Source organism: Xenopus laevis, chromosome 2S, assembly GCF_017654675.1.
Source record: "Xenopus laevis strain J_2021 chromosome 2S, Xenopus_laevis_v10.1, whole genome shotgun sequence".
Lineage (NCBI taxonomy): Eukaryota > Metazoa > Chordata > Amphibia > Anura > Pipidae > Xenopus > Xenopus laevis.
Window position 1 is genome coordinate 14,555,741 of NC_054374.1, and position 20,925 is coordinate 14,576,665.

A 20,925-nucleotide genomic window follows, 5' to 3' on the forward strand; every position below is an offset into this window, starting at 1 on the left:
TTACGTAAAATATATGAATGCTGCTTGAAAAAAGTGACTCCGGTGTTTTTCTGGAGACGGTAATATTATGGATATTTAGACAGAATGGGAACAAGGTCACACAGCTCGATGGCGGGTTGAAGAAAACAGTGTGCAAATAATGCCTACAAGGCCAACGTATACACTACTACAGCGGTGGATACGGATTACGTAAAATATATGAATGCTGCTTGAAAAAAGTGACTCCGGTGTTTTTTCTGGAGACGGTAATATTATGGATATTTAGACAGAATGGGAACAAGGTCACACAGCTCGATGGCGGGTTGAAGAAAACAGTGTGCAAATAATGCCTACAAGGTCAACGTATACACTACTACAGCGGTGGATACGGATTACGTAAAATATATGAATGCTGCTTGAAAAAAAGTAACTCAAGTGGTTTTTCTAGAGACGATAATATTATCAATATTTAGACAAAATGTGAACAAGCTCACACAGCTCGATGGCGGGTTGAAGAAAACACTGTGCAAATAATGCCTACAAGGCCAACGTATACACTACTACAGCGGTGGATACGGATTACGTAAAATATATGAATGCTGCTTGAAAAAAGTGACTCCGGTGTTTTTTCTGGAGACGGTAATATTATGGATATTTAGACAGAATGGGAACAAGGTCACACAGCTCGATGGCGGGTTGAAGAAAACAGTGTGCAAATAATGCCTACAAGGCCAACGTATACACTACTACAGCGGTGGATACGGATTACGTAAAATATATGAATGCTGCTTGAAAAAAGTGACTCCGGTGTTTTTTCTGGAGACGGTAATATTATGGATATTTAGACAGAATGGGAACAAGGTCACACAGCTCGATGGCGGGTTGAAGAAAACAGTGTGCAAATAATGCCTACAAGGTCAACGTATACACTACTACAGCGGTGGATACGGATTACGTAAAATATATGAATGCTGCTTGAAAAAATTGACTCCGGTGTTTTTTCTGGAGACGGTAATATTATGGATATTTAGACAGAATGGGAACAAGGTCACACAGCTCGATGGCGGGTTGAAGAAAACAGTGTGCAAATAATGCCTACAAGGTCAACGTATACACTACTACAGCGGTGGATACGGATTACGTAAAATATATGAATGCTGCTTGAAAAAAGTGACTCCGGTGTTTTTTCTGGAGACGGTAATATTATGGATATTTAGACAGAATGGGAACAAGGTCACACAGCTCGATGGCGGGTTGAAGAAAACAGTGTGCAAATAATGCCTACAAGGTCAACGTATACACTACTACAGCGGTGGATACGGATTACGTAAAATATATGAATGCTGCTTGAAAAAAGTAACTCAAGTGGTTTTTCTAGAGACGATAATATTATCAATATTTAGACAAAATGTGAACAAGGTCACACAGCTCGATGGCGGGTTGAAGAAAACAGTGTGCAAATAATGCCTACAAGGTCAACGTATACACTACTACAGCGGTGGATACGGATTACGTAAAATATATGAATGCTGCTTGAAAAAAGTAACTCAAGTGGTTTTTCTAGAGACGATAATATTATCAATATTTAGACAAAATGTGAACAAGCTCACACAGCTCGATGGCGGGTTGAAGAAAACACTGTGCAAATAATGCCTACAAGGCCAACGTATACACTACTACAGCGGTGGATACGGATTACGTAAAATATATGAATGCTGCTTGAAAAAAGTGACTCCGGTGTTTTTTCTGGAGACGGTAATATTATGGATATTTAGACAGAATGGGAACAAGGTCACACAGCTCGATGGCGGGTTGAAGAAAACAGTGTGCAAATAATGCCTACAAGGCCAACGTATACACTACTACAGCGGTGGATACGGATTACGTAAAATATATTATGGCTGCTTGAAAAAAGTGACTCCGGTGTTTTTTCTGGAGACGGTAATATTATGGATATTTAGACAGAATGTGAACAAGGTCACACAGCTCGATGGCGGGTTGAAGAAAACAGTGTGCAAATAATGCCTACAGGGCAAATAATGCCTAAAAGGTCAACTTATACACTACTACAGCAGTAGTAAAATAAAAAAAAGTAAAATAAAAAAAAAATGAATATTAAAAAAAAAAATTAAAGTTGGTGCTGCTGAACTACTAGGAGCAGCAGATTAGCACACCAGTCCCACTCCCCAACACTGCTAGACTAATAGCACTGGGCTCTTATAGTAGTAGTAGTAGTAGTAGTAGTAAAACAACAAAAAATAAATAAAAGCAGTCCTTACAAGGACTACTGTTATTGCAGCAGTCAGCAGATGAGATCAGAAGCAGGACAGCTGCCCACTGCAGCTACATACAGAGCACTGCAGTAGAAGGTAGATTACTAGCCAGCAAAGCTACCTAAGCTTAAATGTCCCTCAAACCCCTGCAGACTTCTGTCCCTCCAATAACAGAGCAGTATCAAAACGATTACTAGCCAGCAAACTTTCAACTGTCCCTGAAATCACTAACAGGCAGCAGCTCTCTCCCTACACTATCTCTTCAGCACACACAGGCAGAGTGAAAAAACGCTGCAGGGCTTCGGTTTTTATAGGGAAGGGGAGTGGTCCAGGGGAGAGCTTCCTGATTGGCTGCCATGTACCTGCTGGTCTGGGGTGAGAGGGCAAAAAAAAGCGCCAACAATGGCGAACCCAAAATGGCGAACGTCGCGCGACGTTCGCGAACTTCCGGCGAGCGCGAACACCCGATGTTCGCGCGAACAAGTTCGCCGGCGAACAGTTCGCGACATCTCTACACCACATGCCCCAGACAAGCTCAAATAGACACATCGGCCAGTCAGAGGATATTTCTTTAAATTTTTTGGCAAACAGGTTTGGGGAGGCTTAGCCTGCCCAAGCATTAATAAAAATCCGCCTACGATTGTGGATGATTTTACCATTATCAACCCCCATCTCTATAACTCAGGCTTAACCTCTCCAAAAAGAAATCTGCTGGTATAGATTCATATATAAATTAAAGTTTTCTGTGGAACTTCTTATATTTGCAGCCTCCCCACTCAAAAATTTTACTATCCTGATTTACAGAATATTAAAAAATATTTGGTAAAAAGTATATCCCTACAAATCCCATTTTTAATATAACTCAGCACAAAAGTTAAATTATGCATCTCACTCCTTGCAACCCATATATTATTGAAATCCATTTTTCGGGTGTCCTTGGGCTGGGTAAATCCCTCAAAAAGAGGAAGGGAAAACATGTGATTACACCTTAAAAGGCAACTCATACATGTACTGGGTAGTATCCTTGCATATTAGATAGCAAGATTATATTTTAGTAACACTTCCTACTATGTACTATAATATGCCCACTTTAACATTGTCATCTGTCTCCAAATAAAAAGATACAGAGAGTCTGAGACATATTTACCATACATAAAAAGCTACTGTAAATTCCTCAGAATATTCTCTAAAATTATTAAATTCCCCAGAATATTCTACTACAGTTATTAGTTGTTTATTTTGTGAGAGGAAAGAAATGTCTTCTATTAGTCACACTTGTATCGTTATTAAACAGCAACACAGACCTATATAAGTGCACAAGCATGCTATGCTTTCACGTATTTTCTTCTCATCTCAGCCATAACCTCAAATGCTACTTCCTAGAAAGAAAACGTTATTTCCCTTGCCTGATTTAATGGGTTTCCTGTACATGTACTTTTTGATATCTAAGTATCACAACCTGAACACTTTATCCAGAGATGAGCTGCCCTAGGAAGTCTCTTGTGCTCTATGTAGACATTATTATTTTGAAATGAAGACATTTTTAAGGTTTAATTTATAATTTATGCTCTTTGGGGTAAAATGAAATATGCACATCCTGCATGATTAATGCCACCTTGATCTATTATGCAATAGATTATGGGCAGTACTGATAGATTTCCCAGAATTAATCAGAAGCTTTATATTGATTGATGTCTTAATTAAAAGTTAAGCCATTATAAAAACCCTGCCCAAGTTATTATTAATTGAGAAGTGCATCAGAAACACAACTTTATGTGCATGCATTTCATAAATGTTTTTTCAAGTGAGTATTACGCTAGTATAAAGTTGAGATGCAATTAATAATTCAAAGTAATTACAAATACCTACTTTTAGGATGATAGTGCAATGTTTACTTATACGTAATTTCACCTCCTCTTGTTATAGAGATACTTGTAGTTATGTGCTATAGTCATATTGTATATAATTAGATTTCATTGACCTTATATAATATACCTGTGCTTTGACTCTGCTAGCTAATAATGATGGGTGAATAAAATCGGCAGGCGCGAATTCGCGAAACTGTGGCAAAAATTCACCAGTGTAAAAAAAATTTAGACACGTGTCGGAAAAGTCGCTTGCATCAAAACAGACGTGTGTCAACATTATTCGGACACCCATTGAGTTTAATGCAGGCGCCAAGATTGACACGAGCACCAAAATTTGTGCGAATTGATGCAGGTGTCAGATTCGCGGTTAGCGAATTTCCCTGGAAAGTCGCAAATTGTTTGTAATTCGGCCATCACTGTTAACTAACCTAGACTTGCTCCTTGTGGCACTGTGTTTGCTCCCTTGCCCCGTCAGAGCCACAATTTGAGGAGATGAGACATATGGAAGGGAATGTATGTGGGGAGATGGGTCCTTGATGTCACAATTTAACCAATAATATGCTCTTTGTTCAGAATCCAAGAATCACTTAGTAAAGGATTTTAGAGCACCCAGGAACATACAGGAGCATAACCTATATTTGGGTATTGAACTCGAGTTTTTGCCATCCTTTTATTTTAGGGATGCACCGAATCCACTTTTTTGGATTCGGCCGAACCCCCGAATCCTTCGTGAAAGATTCGGCCGAATACCGAACCGAATCCGAACCCTAATTTGCATATGCAAATTAGGGGTGGTAAGGAGAAAACATTTTTTACTTCCTTGTTTTCTGACAAAAAGTCATGCAATTTCCCTCCCGCCCCTAATTTGCATATGTAAATTAGGATTCGGATTCGGTTCGGCTGGGCAGAAGGATTCGGCCGAATCCGAATCCTGCTGAAAAAGGCCGAATCCTGGCCAAATCCCGAACCGAATTCTGGATTCGGTGCATCCCTATTTTATTTCAATTTGGTAGCAAACTGCAAGGCAATGAAGCTTTGTGCTTCTTTTTCAAACCAGGGTTTCTGAGATCTGTTAATGGTGTTACAGTACAGCGAACGTTTTCATTAGAACACTTTTTAATTACCACATTTAACTTCCTCCAGCATTTAAGTGATTGGAAGTATACTTTTGCTTAAAATCATTTATAATAAAATAATTTCAAAAGTAGAAGTGAAATGCGAGATATAACTGGAATTAAATTTAGACAAACTCATCTGACATGGTAATGCATTCCTTTCAAAAAGGTCTGCTTATAAATTTTAAACTTTAATTAACATCCTTAAATTAGTTGGAATATACATATATAATAGACTAACATGAACGATCTTCAGAGGGCTGCCAAATATTCATTCAGTGGTTTATTTTACTATAGTAGTTATATTGTAGTGTGTCTGGGTTTTTAGAGCCACTCACATGCAGTCCAATGCCAATGATTTTACTCCTAGCATTTAGGAATGCCAAGGGGGCAGGGGCGGACTGGGGGGCCTGGGGCCCACCGGGGCTGCTGCTTTGGGGACCCCCGGTCCCCCTGCCTCATCGATGAAGATGATTTGGCCAGGCCTTCCCCCCCTCCATTGCTGTAACCCCCCACACTTACCTTTTTTCCTGTTTGGCAGCAACCGGGGGACGGGAGGGAGGTCAGAGGAGCTGCACCAATAGCTGGACTGGGCCGGCGGGGGCCCACCAGGTTTTTTCTCTGTGTCCCACCAGCCCAGCCTGACCCTGCAAGTGGGTGGGACAAGGCTGATTGCCTAGTTATTAGTCAAGAACCAATAAGAAGAAGCAGACTGGTTCTGAATTGCCATGTGAGAAGAAGGTCTTACAAATGTAATAGAAAGCATAAAGAATGGCACAAACGGAAAATTCAGTCAACCAACCAGATCCCTCGGTCCATTTAATATCAAAGATATATAAAATACACAGCTTTATAGTATTACTTGGCTTGGCTTTTCATTGAAATTGAAGGCTCTGTCTATCTACAGATGAAGCAACTTTGGTTTGTGTTTTTAACACAGAATACCTAAACTCATTTAACTCACTTATCCCATTTAATTGCGCCACAGCATCTCATCTAATTAAGTAGGATTTTTCTGAGGCTTCATGTGAAAGTGGTAGTATTGCATTTTTTTGGAGGAAAACTCGATTCGAATTTGATTCTAATTTTTGGCCTGTTCTGTTCTGTTTTTCATGAATAACCTCCCATTTGAGTTGTGAGTACATTCGAATTTAGTAGAGTTAAATTCACACTTAGAAATTCGACCTTCAATAAATCTGCCCTTTACTGTATATCCACAGTTTTTAAACAGCCTCCAGTTATGAACTTTAAAATCTTAAGGACTGTTTAGAGGACTATTTAAAATTTGATGAATTAATTAATGATGAATTCCTTCATTTATACTTTTTAATACTATCTTAATATATGACTTGTGGCTATTTAATGTTTTAATTGAAATTTATGAAGGTAGACCAGCCAGCCAAAGTTTAATGTATTATTTGACAGCAATAATTCTTAATACTTTTAAATGTGTGTTTATTCTCATTTATTGTATTTGTATTTGCACCAGGCCAAAACCATTGTAATGCAATAGCAAATTAAAGACAATTACAAATAAATATTAGCTGCAGTTTTATTTATTTTAGATATGTCATAAGGTAAGGGAATTCTGACGGCTTTTAAATTGAATGAATGTTTCAGAGTGAGTACTGACAGTGTAAAATCAATAACAGGGCCTTTTCCACTTAACCAAGCATTTCAGATTCACCAGTAAATTTCTGTCAGCAAACTGATAATCACATCACCACATAATACTTATTAGATTTTTACACCAGAATGTTAAAATAAATGGGCCTACTCTTTTATAGTGACACTCCCTAGAACGAAAATACTTCATATGAACATTAAAACCTTTGTAATGTCTATAGTTTATCTACAAATTCAGGGTTGCTTTTTTTTATTTTTCTCTTATCTTTCAAAATATTCTGTTTAAATGCTTTGAGCAGGGCTGTCATTGGTGGAAAGAGGGGGTACAGTATTCAGAGGACCAAAGACGTGGGACATGAGATAGAAAAGCCCAGTTTGTTATAAAAGGGGTTGGGCTTATGGGAGTGGGCAGACTTTGGTCATATTTTAGGTAGAGTTTTGACATTATTAAGAGTGTTGCCAGGGCAGATCAGGGATATTGTCATGCATATAAGAGACAGAATTTTTTTCTTCATCAGGGCTCTAATTTGATTGTTGGCAGGCTCCATCCCCACTTCTCAGTGTCCACCTAGAGCAGTGATCCCCAACCAGTAGCTCGTGAGTAACATGTTGCTCTCCAACCCCTTGGATGTTGCTCCCAGTGGCCTCAAAGCAGGTGATTATTTTTGAATTCCAGCCTTGGAGGCAAGTTTTGGTTTCATAAAAACCAGCTGAACTGCTAAACAGAGTCTCAATGTGGGTTGACAATCCACATAGGGGCTACTAAGTGGCCAATCACAGCCCTTATTTGGTACCCCAGGAACTTCTTTCATGCTAGTGTTGCTCCCCAACTCCTTTTACTTCTGAATGTTGCTCACGGGTTCTAAAGGTTGGGGATCCCTGACCTAGAGAGTTACATAAATTGTTAGATAATAGAATTATATAAATTGGCAAACCATTATCTTTTGGACCCTAAAAAATCTGACGTTCAACCTAAACACTTTACTGAGATGTTTAAATTCACAAATGATCTTGCAAAAGCCCAAGGTCACGTCTAAGTTCCAATCCTCCTGGAGCTAACATCTGCATTCTATTCTCTTAACCAAGCCCTTTTACAGCAAACTCTCCATTCCCTTGTTATCCATAATCAAGCTGCATTGCAGTTCTCTTCTTACCTGACCAACTGAATCTTCTCTGTCGTTTATGTTAACACAACCTCAACAAACAGTTTATTTTAATGTGGTTGTACCCACTTGGTCTTATATTATTTTCCCTATATATTTATTTTGTCTTTGGGAGAATTCATCCATTCATTTGGCTTTAAATATAATTTGTATATAATATATATTTGTATAGCCTTGAATATTAATTAATCAGGCCTTTAGGGAGTGATTTATAATTTAAAAAGAATTTAAACGTGCCCATCTTTTTACTGCATTTGCATTTTTTGGAGATGAAAAAAATGAAACTGATGGGGGATTGTTTTTCAAAATCCGAAAACTTGTGTTCATTTTCGGTAAAATAGTTTGACCAAATCTGCACAGATTTTTTTCCCCTTATTTATCAATCCATTTTTTAGAAAGCTTCCTGTGCGGAAAAAAATCCAATAAAATCGAGAACAAATTCGAATCATATGAATTTTTTGGATTTGATGCCTAAAAACCACAAAATCTTTGGATTATTGCACGAAACCCAGTGCAGATCAGCATATATTTGGGTCTGAGTGTACTTTTTTATTCTGACTTTTAACACTGAATTTTATGCTAAAACTATTTTTTTTTTTTGGCATTCAGACTTTGATAAATTGCCCCCTTCATGTAGATAAAGGGAGCCCTGAACACAATAAGATTCATAACTGCTGCGTTAGTTTTATAGCACCATACCAAATGAAAACAACATTTGGGGGGTACACACCTCCCTTTATCAGGTTAGGTAAGATTTTTTCAGATTTTTTTTCAGATTTTCAGACCCTTCACTGTTTGCAGAAATTCATTAGTTGCAAATACAAGCAGACCAATCCTACAAAAAAGCAGACTATAAAAAAGTTGCTTTAAAGCATGGTGAATGTGAGCAGAAAACATTTTAAAACATTTTCTTCGGCAGCCATTCCTAATGTTTCCATTCAAATAAATTAACTCTGCAGTAATTATTTCAGACGTTTGTTTATGCAGTATGTGTGACTTTTTAACTTCTGAAGTTATTCTTAAAATTAATTAGCTGAGTTATAACATTACAGATTATTTCCTTAGGTATGCAATTAATTAAGGTGAACACAATGAGAGTATATTGTGCTTCTTATAATGACAATTTGTTTTTTTGCCTTTTCTTATTTATAGAATCATAGGAGCATGCTGTATTGAATTAATTACAGCTATACTGGATGGCCCACACCCAAACAAACTAGATGCTTTGGAATTAAAGATCTTATATACAGAAAGATGTCTGCTGGAACATTATGATATTCTTCCCATTAAGTGGCTGTTATTCTTATTATTATTCCCAATTTATATAACAACAATATATGCCACAGTCCTTTACAAATATTTGTCCATCAGTCACATTAGTCATTGCCCAAATAAACCTATTAGTAAGGCCCTATCAGATTCACACAACACAGGCCCCAACATTTATCAGGGGCAAATAAGCCTACTTTTTTTGCAGTGTGGGGAAGTAGTGCTCTAATATGGTCATTTATATAAGGATTATCCTCAGGCCATGGATAAGGTTGATAGTGGATCATATCACCCTTTGTGGTTTCTGATCATTGACTTGGGTAATTGACTTGAGCCAAAACATCTATCTGTCTGTCTGTCTATCTGTTTTATCAAAATTCCAGACATAAATTCACTTTGTTGTAGTAGTATGAATGTAAATGAAGGGTTACATATTTGGAATGGTCAGTATCAGAATGTTCTGTATGCAATGAGCCTCAATGAGCTTCAGTGTAATGCCATGAACTTGGTGCATGAGGAGCAAAGTATAGGCATCCACTCAGTGGAATATCTTGCACAAGTTGCCTTCATCTTATATTTACAACCCTATGTCAGACCCCCACTGTTTGAGGGATACAAATGGCTTGGAGGAATCAGAAGTCAAGTCATTCAAGGGTCAATGGTCCTCAATACATGCTTCTTTAGTTTATGATTACATATTGGTTTTAGCGCTGGTTCAGCTTCAACAACTTTACATTCTGCATTTCCTTAATGAACCAACCTCAGAAAGTTTGTAATATAACCAAAGACTCACAATACCAAAATAACTTGTCAAGACGAGGGACTTGCATAGCATATCCCAGTTTTCCCTGTCTTCTACCTTTCCCATTAACAATCTCATTATAACATCAGGGCTGCTATAAAAGTCTTGTTTTAATCATTTAAATTAAAAGTCGATCAAAATGAAAATGAACCAAACCAAGAAAATGAATGAATCCTATTGGTGTATAATCTCCATTTTTGAGAGTTCCCAATAACTATTGACATTAGAAACGTTTTCATGGTGCAGATCTCTCTCTCTATCTGTTTTAATGGCAGAATGGTAAATATTTAATACCAATGTAAAAAGAAACATTAAGTCAACCATGTAGTGGCATTGAGTCATATTATCCCATCTTTTTTATCTTTGTCCATGAGAAACTGCAACTGCAAAAGGAAAAAAAGATGAGATATTACAATAAAATGGAACAATTTGCAGGCTATTATTTAACTCTGGTGGCCAACACCCATGCACTTCTATCTGTTATTTCTGAGTGAAGATGGAGCAGTGATGTGTGAACCTGTCCTACTTTGCTTCAGTTTATGCCTCTGTGCATCTATCTTCATTTATTTAGCTTCAGACGTTTACACTATGATTAAAATATATATCAACAAGCAATGGGTGGTAATCAATGTGACCCATGCATTTGTTATTGCTTTTTTATTATTTTTTTATTTTTTTTTATTTTTTTGTTATTGTTATTTGTTAGTGATGCATTTGTTATTGCTTTTCACCATTTAAAGCACAGCACATAAACCATAGTTAGTTTTATATTAAGTATCTGTTGTTTTGAGCTATGACTGCCATGAGCTGTTTTGTATAGAAAGATTTACATACATAGATAAATGTAGAAAAATAAGATCTGATCTGTTCTTCCGTACTGAGCATTCATCTCAACACTGTCGTTAGACAGCTATACAGTGGAATGAGACCAATGAATCCATAGAGCACAGAGAAAAAAAACAGCAAACTCTTCTCCCAATTCTCAACGGTATCTACCATTAAATTTATATACAGTGTGCTGTATATTTATATATACTTTATATCTGGGGAAACTGGTGGGAAACAACCAATGTCTTACACTAAATTGCTACCATGAAAAAATGATCTCTATAGCTAACATTTCTCATGAGGTGGATACAGCAGTTGTAGGCAAAAGTGGCCTCAAAATGAGAAGAGGGCACATCTGTATAAAGCTTTGCTTTTTCAACTAGTATTATCCAGAAGGGTAGATAAATTAGAAACCCATAATTTTGAACATTAATAACAAGGAGTCAATCGTGCTATTAAACCCAACCACCAATGCCACTGACAAGTCCCTATCTAATACACAAATGAAGTCAACGATTGAACAACAACCCATTATACAAAAAATTTCAAATTATGGGAAGGCCAGTAAGTTGTTGTCCTTATTTGTAACCTCTTTTCTGAAAGGGTCATGACACACAGACGCATTGTCACCCACAGAAAATCATTTCTCCCTCAATATAAAAGCGGCTTAAAATTCATTACAGTTTGTAAAAAAAAAACAACTGCGACGAGTAAACATTTTGACCTGGTAATTTGTCATTAAATTTCACAGTTTTGCCAGTGGCGAACATTTTCCTGAATTGGAACTACAATTTCACTGTGTGTTTTGTTTTGCCAAGAAAAAAATGTATTTTGTGGCTAAAGAAGATGTATATAAAACGTTGACATTAGTATGTGCCCCTTGTCTTCCACAGTTGGATCAGAGTTCTCCCACCCCTGTCTATTGAAGGAACTGTTTGGGCACTATGTTGATAAGAAATGTCTACCAAAAATGTTTGTGTTTTTTCTCTATGAAGATCAGTGCTAGCATAGTGTTAGCTTCTCTAACAATATAGGTCAATGTACAGTATATGCTACTGCAGAGCTAAAAAGTACTTAATCCCTTCCCTTTGGCTCCAGTTCATTTTGTCCAAATGTCCCTATTTTGCAAAGTGTTTGGCAATTTGAGTAGAGGCCATTTTCACTCATCACTAATAGAAATTGCTGCAGGTAAAACATTTGAATTGCACTTTTGTGCAAAAATTTACACCTTTTGTGTTTAGGTGGAATTCAGTTATTATTATTGCGGCAATTCTTTCCAGTTGTGTGGTGTAACAACTGTAACTAAAACTGAGTACTTAAGTCCATGGGGGTGGACAAATGTCTTGATTCAAAAACACTGGAAACCTGTGATTTTTTTATATTTAGTATTTGTATTTCGAAATTTTTTCTTGTTTGTGGTGATTTTTGCTTCCTGAGTTTACCCACACAATCATTTTTGCATAGCTCTCAAAAAGAGCAAATGGTGCAAACAATTTGTTGTTTCCACTGCACTATATAAAAATCAATTTCAATGTATTCTCCCACTGGGCTCAGTCTGCAGGAAGTTCTCATTGTCCTCCTTTAACCTTGATTCCCAGCACTTCAAGATACTGTAAAGTATATCTTGTTGGGAAAAAATATTGTGGATTGCACTCCCAGGATTCCTTTAGTGTGCATTAAATACACGGCAATTAGAGGAGCTTAAAGTACAAATGTGCATATATGTAAATATATGAATAACTATTTTAATAAGATGTAAAATGCATTCAGATTTTCTCCACTTAAACTGAAGCTTTCATCAAGAAAGCAATATGGAGCGTGGGAATATTTTTTCAAATATTTTTGAATTTTGATTAATGATTACCACATGATCTTGATTCCATTTCTGATGGAAAATTTATGTTATATATAAACTTTCCTAATCATTAAAGAAAATATCATCTTTTTTTATTTTACTCCTTCAGTTATACCCTATCAGTGCTGAACGTCTGTCCTGTTGCTTGCCCAAACAATGAATTTTAAGCAGAGCCGCCATGTTGAGATAAGGACAATGCAAGACTTTTTCCTTATACTGCCACCAGCCTGGCACTGAGGTTGTATCCTTTGTGCAACAGTAAAGCCTTCAGAAAAGCTGAAGTGTTAAATTCTACTAGTCACAGGTATAAATAACATTGCAATGGATAATTAGAAACCTGTAACATGCTGTTGGTGGTTATTGTATCTCTGGTAGAAAGCAGTAACACTGAAACTCCTCACATCAACTGGGCCCTTCATGGGAGCATTGGATGAAGGACATCCATGCTGTAATGTACATTCACTTCCACAAACAGTCTTGGTCCTGAACCAGGAACATTAGATTTATTAAAGACATAACAAAGAAGAAAAGTACAACCTTTGCACACCAAATATGCAAGGGAATAGATTTGCATTACACTACAAGTTCAAAGTGACTATTACTCGCAGTTGTCTGTTCCTAGTGTACTTGTTTCCTCAAAAGGTGCTCCAAGGGATTATTTTAAGAATCAAATCCAACCCACAGTGGCTCAACTAGATGTTACTGGGCCCCACAGCAAACTAATTTTAGGTTCCCCAACATATTCATTGTATATGAATTAGAGCCTCATGGGTCCCCCTATACCTCCTGGGCCCCCTGCAACCGCAGGGTCTGCTTCCTCTGTAGTTACGCCCCTGCCAACCCACTTGAGTCCCTTCTCCTACACTATAACCTCCTTTGTGAAGCATCAGCTACATATTAGCCTTGCCGCTAGCTTAAGCTCATTTGTGTGGTTTGTTACCCCCCCCCACCCATTATCTTAGGCTTACTTCCTACTAAGGCCTCTTTCTTAGACTCACGAGTGTCATCCAACCCTCCCGGCACCAGTTGGACTACAAAAAGACTGTACCATATGCTTTCTTTCCTCTTGCATATATAGATTTTATTATTATTATTATTATTATTATTAACATGTATTTATATAGCGCCAACATATTGCGTAGCACTGTAAAGTAAATGTGATTATACAACTACATCACATGAATTACATATATAGAATATATGGAGTAACAAACATCACAATCAATACAGGTACAAAAATGTGAGGAAGGCCCTATGCATAGGCATACAGTCTAAAGGGAAGGGAGTAATACACAAGGTGTGGGAGTAGGCAAGATCGAATTAAGTGGGTGAGAAATGTGGTATTGTATGTGGTGTTGCGTTTGGTAGTTAAGCAGAGTGAGGGTAGGCTTCTCGAAAGAAGTGCGTTTTAAGAGATTTCTTGAAAGCAGAAAGGTTGGGAGAAAGTCGGACAGACCGTGGGAGAGCGTTCCAGAGGAGGGTCGCAGCCCTTGCAAAGTCTTGCATGCGAGCATGTGAGGAGATAATGAGAGAAGAGTTGAGTAGCAGGTCAGTAGAGGAGCGTAGTAAGCGAGTGGGTGAGTATATAGAGATGAGTTCAGAGATGTAGGGTGGGGCAGAGTTATGAAGTGCTTTGAAAGTCAGTGTCATTAATTTGAATTTGATTCTGAAAGGTAACGTAAGTGTCAGGAGTGCCAGGAGGGTAGGAGCCACTGGAGAAGAGCTTAGCAGTTAAAACTGCTTTAGTGTACAGCAGGAGCTCACAGGTGGTGGTAGCAGGCCGTGTTAGAGTAGAGAAGAATCCGTAGACAGGCAGAGATCGAAGGGCAGGCGGAGTTCAAGCAAACCAGAAACAGGCCGAGGTCAGAAGGCAGGCGGAGTACAAGCGGTAGTCAAAACAAGCAGGGTCGATAGGCAGGCAGAAGTCAAGCGGTGGTCAGAAACGGGCCGAGGTCAAAATCCAGGAATCAAGTTCAAAGAGAGGTACAACAGCAAAGGTTCAGGAGCAAGGAAAATAATCACCAAGCGCTGTTTGCTTTTTTCGACAAGGATAAATAGGGACAGATTGGCGCCAAACGTAAGGACGCAGCGTCAGGACGCCGTGCGTCAACTTTAGCGCGCCCGCGACCGTCGCGACGCGCGCGCGCCCGAATGAACGGACGCGCGCCCGCGCAAAGACGCGGGCGCCGGAAACAGACGCCAAGGATGCGCAGAACCCTGCACACCCCTGCGCCTGCGCCCACGAGAAGACTGAGCTGCGACCAAAGGTACCTTACATTGCCCCCCCCTGAGGGGCGGCCTCAGGACGTCAAAAGCAGGCTTGTCAGGATATTTCCTATGAAAGGCTGTGGTTAACCTCGGAGCATGAACATTGTTCTTTGGTTCCCAGGAATTCTCTTCATTTGGAAAACCTTTCCACTTGACGAGGTACTGCAACCTTCTGCCACGAACTCTGGAGTCCAAGATCTTTTCCACTTCAAACTCAGCCTCGCCTTGACAAGAGATAACTGGAGGAGGTGGAGACACACGACCTGGAAAGATGTTAGGCACAAATTTTTTAAGCAGAGCAGCATGAAACACAGGATATACTTTAAGAGAGTCAGGAAGTTCTAATTCAAAGGACACAGGATTAATGACCCTCTTGATAACGAATGGACCCAGAAACTTTGGAGCCAACTTCTTGGAAGGAGTAGCGAGCCGAAGATTCAAAGAAGAGAGCCAAACCTTGTCACCACTCTTGAATTCAGGATCCTTCCCTCGTTTTCTGTCTGCGAAAGTTTTGAAATTTTGTTGAGCCTTACTTATCTGTTCCTTCAAAAAAGACGTATTTTGTTTAAGAAACTCCAAACGATCTTGTAATGCAGGAAGGGTCACCTCAGAAAGGACATCTGGAAACATGATAGGATGAAAACCCAGATTAGAAAAGAAAGGAGTCTGGCCAGTAGAAGAGTGCATAGAATTATTATAACAGAACTCAGCACATGGAAGAAGTGACACCCAATTGTCCTGCAAATAGGAAGAAAAAGTACGAATGTATTGCTCCAGCGTCTGATTAGTCCTCTCGGTCTGCCCATTGGTCTGTGGGTGATAGGCTGAAGAGCGAGACAAAGAGATACCAAGGGATTTACACAACACAGTCCAAAACCTAGATGTGAATTGGGTACCGCGATCAGAAATAATTTCTTTAGGAAGACCATGTAATTTAACTATTTCTTTAATGAACACATCCGCAGTCATGGCAGCAGAGGGGAGCCGGGGAAGAGGGATAAAATGTGCCATCTTGGTAAGGCGATCGACAACCACAAAAATAGTATTACACCCATTGGATGGAGGCAGTTCAACGATAAAATCCATGGAAATAGAACTCCAAGGTCTCTCAGGAAGGGGTAAGGGACGGAGAAGACCCACAGGTTTGTTGCAAGAAGACTTGGATCTAGCACAGGACTCACACGATCGCACATAAGCAGTGCATTCTTTTATTAACGAGGGCCACCAAAAAAGACGTCTGGCCAATTCTAAGGTCTTTCGAATACCAGTGTGCCCAGCTAAAGGATGATCGTGAACTATTCTCAAGGCCTCCACCCGAAGATTTGGTGGAACCACCAACTTATTGTTCCTCAAAAGTAAATCGTCTTGAGCAAAAATATCTTCAACACCAGGATAATCTGTTGGAGCTTGAGGAACCTTCTTTAGACGATCAATAAAAGAAGACTGCAGAAGTAAAAAATGTCCAGACTGAAGAATTGTATCAGGAACCATGGACACCTTCTCCACCGGAAAAACTCTGGACAGGGCATCAGCCTTTGCATTTTTGGCCCCAGGTTTGTAAGTTATATGAAATTGGAAACGAGAGAAAAAGAGTGCCCATCTAGCTTGACGAGGATTTAAACGCTTTGCAGATCTTAAGTATTCCAGATTCTTATGGTCAGTGAAAATGATAAAAGGATGGACAGCTCCTTCCAATAAATGACGCCACTCTACCAAAGCACCTTTAATCGCCAACAACTCACGATCTCCAACATCATAGTTCCTTTCAGTAGGAGTTAACTTCTTAGAGAAGAACGCTACCGGATGTAAGTTGTCTTTGGGGCCAGCTCGCTGTGAAAGAATTGCTCCAATAGCTACCTCAGAGGCGTCCACTTCAAGAACGAAAGGTTTGGAAACATCGGAATGGACTAAAATGGGAGCAGAAATAAAAAGTCTTTTAAGAAGTTCAAAGGCTTGTTGAGCAATTGGGGACCAGGAAAATTTAATTTTACAACTTGTAAGATCTGTGAGAGGTTTGATGATGGAAGAGAATTTATTGATAAACCTTCTATAAAAATTTGCGAATCCCACAAAACGTTGAACCCCTTTTCGGTCATTCGGGGGTGGCCAGTTAATAATCGCCTCAACTTTCTTAGTGTCCATCTTGAAACCTTGACTAGAAACTCGGAATCCTAGAAATTCAATGTGAGATCTCTCAAACTCACACTTAGAAGCTTTGGCGTAGAGAAGATGTTTCCTAAGACGAAGCAGAACCTCCCTCACATGAGAACGATGATCTTCTAAAGAATTGGAGAAAACAAGAATATCATCCAGGTATACGATGACAAATTGATCCAGTAAGTCATGAAAAATATCGTTGATAAAATATTGAAAAGTGGCAGGAGCGTTACAAAGGCCAAAGGGCATGACGGTGTATTCAAAATGACCATATCGGGAACGAAAGGCAGTCTTCCATTCGTCCCCTTCACGTATTCGAATCAGATTGTAAGCACCCCTCAAGTCTAACTTAGAAAAAACTGTAGCACGACCAAGTCTTTGAAAAAGATCAGAAATGAGCGGCAACGGGTAACGATTCTTAATTGTCACCTTGTTGAGTTCACGAAAGTCAATGCAGGGTCTTAGGGAGTGGTCTTTTTTCTCGACAAAAAAATACCTGCACCGGCAGGAGAGGAAGAATGACGTATGAAGCCTTTAGCCAGATTCTCATCAATATAGTCCTTCAAAGTAGCTAACTCAGGCTCAGATAAAGGAAATATTCTTCCAAAAGGGATGGATGCGCCAGGGAGAAGATCGATCGGGCAATCATAACTCCTATGGGGAGGAAGTGAGTCAGCCGCTTTCTTGTTAAAGACATCAGCGAATTCATGGTAGACTTGTGGGACAAATTGGAGAAGTTCATCATCGGAAATGGTTGCACCCAGCATCTTTGGAGGAAAACAATTCAAACGACAGTAATCCGAGTTGAAGAAAACTGTTCCAGCCTGCCAGTCAATAGTTGGACTATGACCCCTCAACCAGGGAATGCCAAGAATTACGGGAAAAAGAAGGTTTTCCATCACATCAAACTTTATTAACTCAGAGTGACCTCTTAAAGAAGAAGCAAAAATATATGGGGTTTCTTGCGAAACAGAACCAGAAGAAACAAAATTACCATCAGCCATTTTAACAGGTATTGGCTGGGCCTTGGAAATAAAAGGAATCTTGTATTGACTTGCGAAGTCTTGGTTTATGAAGCACCCACAAGCTCCGGAGTCGATTACGGCATCCACCTCAATCTTTCTTTGGTTCCACTGCAAAGAGAGACGTAGAAGAACATAAGACTGGAGAGAGGGAACCAAGGGAGTATTAGAAGATTGCTGTGAGAGGAAATTACCATTGGGTCGAGTGGGGCAATTCCTTAACAAATGTCCAGAAAGACCGCAGTATAGACATAAATTTAGCCGTCTTCGTCGCAGTCTTTCCTCCGTGGACAGGGTCTTGCGTACCACCCCGATTTGCATGGGCTCGCCATCAGAAGAAGGAGAAACAAGGACTGGAGGAGGAGCTGTAGGAAGCACCCATTCATGGCCCCATGCCTGATTTGGCATACTGGACCCTCTTTCCTGACGTCTCTCCCTTAATCTTCTGTCAATCTGGATGGCAAGAAGAATCAACTCTTCCAAAGAACCAGGAAGACCCACTCTAGCCAACTCATCCCTGAGTTGATCGGACAAACCCTTGCGAAACTGATGCCGGAGGGCCCTGTCATTCCACAAGGTGTCTGGTGCCCAACAACGAAAGTCCGTCACGTATTCTTCCACAGGTCTACGGAGTTGACGTAAATTACTGATAGCCGCTTCAGCAGTCTCTACTTTATGAGGATCCTCATAGATCTTGGATAACGCCTGGATAAAGGAATCAGTGGAGGCAAGAAGAGGGCTATTCTGTTCCAACAAACGATGGGCCCAGGCTTGTGGTTGTCCTTGCAAAAGGGAAATCATAACCCCCACTCGGATTTGATCTGTGGCATGAGAGTGGGGCTTGAGGGTAAAGAGGAGGCGACAACCATTAATAAAAGTTCTAAAAGTCTTAGGATCGCCAGAAAACTTGTCGGGCATCGCTACCTTGGGTTCCCCATGTGATGCACTAGCAGCTGCAGTTCCCGAATCCGACTGTCCTGAAGAGGAAGGAGGCGAGGCAGCAGTGGACATCCGAATGTCTTGAAGTTGTTCTTGGACATTCTGATAGTCTCCCCGAAGATCCCTCACAACGTGGGTCAGAGCAGCAATCTGTTGAGACAGATCGACTAGAGTTGGCAACTCTTCTGATGGCTCCATTCTGGCTTGGTGATTCTGTCAGGAGTGCCAGGAGGGTAGGAGCCACTGGAGAAGAGCTTAGCAGTTAAAACTGCTTTAGTGTACAGCAGGAGCTCACAGGTGGTGGTAGCAGGCCGTGTTAGAGTAGAGAAGAATCCGTAGACAGGCAGAGATCGAAGGGCAGGCGGAGTTCAAGCAAACCAGAAACAGGCCGAGGTCAGAAGGCAGGCGGAGTACAAGCGGTAGTCAAAACAAGCAGGGTCGATAGGCAGGCAGAAGTCAAGCGGTGGTCAGAAACGGGCCGAGGTCAAAATCCAGGAATCAAGTTCAAAGAGAGGTACAACAGCAAAGGTTCAGGAGCAAGGAAAATAATCACCAAGCGCTGTTTGCTTTTTTCGACAAGGATAAATAGGGACAGATTGGCGCCAAACGTAAGGACGCAGCGTCAGGACGCCGTGCGTCAACTTTAGCGCGCCCGCGACCATCGCGACGCGCGCGCGCCCGAATGAACGGACGCGCGCCCGCGCAAAGACGCGGGCGCCGGAAACAGACGCCAAGGATGCGCAGAACCCTGCACACCCCTGCGCCTGCGCCCACGAGAAGACTGAGCTGCGACCAAAGGTACCTTACAGTAAGCCAGTGCAGGGATTGACAGAATGGCGAGGCAGAGGAGGAGCGGTTGCTGAGGTGTATGAGCCTCGCAGCAGTGTTCATTATGGACTGGAGAGGTGACAGTCTCTGGAGGGGAAGGCCAGTTAAAAGAGAGTTACAGTAGTCTAGACTTGATATGATGAGAGAGTGAATAAGAATTTTGGCAGCGTCTTGGGTGATAAATGATCGTATTTTGGATATGTTCCTTAGGTGGAAGTGACATGATTTAATAAATGACTGGATATGAGGAGTGAATGACAGGTTAAGAAACAGGAACTACAATCACTACCCTGGGTATTTGGGAACACATCCATTCTCCTACAGCCAGTGTCGAACTGGCCCACCGGGATATCAGGAAAACTCCCGGTGGGCCCAGGTGTTTCTTTGAGAACAAAGAGTCTATATAGATGGAATAATAGATGATAGTATTATAGTATGTAAAGAATAGAGACTAGGAGTATAGAGGTTGAGTGAGGAGAAGAAGAATAATAGTACTGAAAATGGGCCATTGGTCTATGGTTCTTTGGATGGGCCCCTGGTCTAAGGTTTTTGGGTGGGCCCCTGGTGTCCCAGTCCAACACTGCCTAGAACATATATATACTCACTCACAATGGTTAATTCCTTACATCCATTACAAACCATTTCCCAAATCCTGGCAGTGTTTAGCATTTAGTCACTGGCAGTTGGTTCTGCCAATCCTTGGCATTTTAACAAATGCAACTAAGTATAAATCAAATGTAAATCAGCCATATTACCAAAGCCTGTGAGATATTGAAACAAAAACAACTGAACAATCTTATGGGCAAAATAAATATTATATATTATGTTATATGACATCAGTGATGTGAACTACCTTTTTTGATCTAGTCATATATGCATCAAAATCAATTTTTGTTATAGCCATACACGCTGGCATTCCAACCATGTCTTCAA

General features: G+C 40.1%; 1 protein-coding gene across 2 annotated transcripts in view; it reads left to right on the forward strand.

Moving 5' to 3' along the window:
* The window catches only part of LOC108708862 (ephrin type-A receptor 6), a 394,409-nt gene that overhangs the window by 63,807 nt on the left and 309,677 nt on the right, over positions 1-20,925 (forward strand). The window lies entirely within an intron of this gene.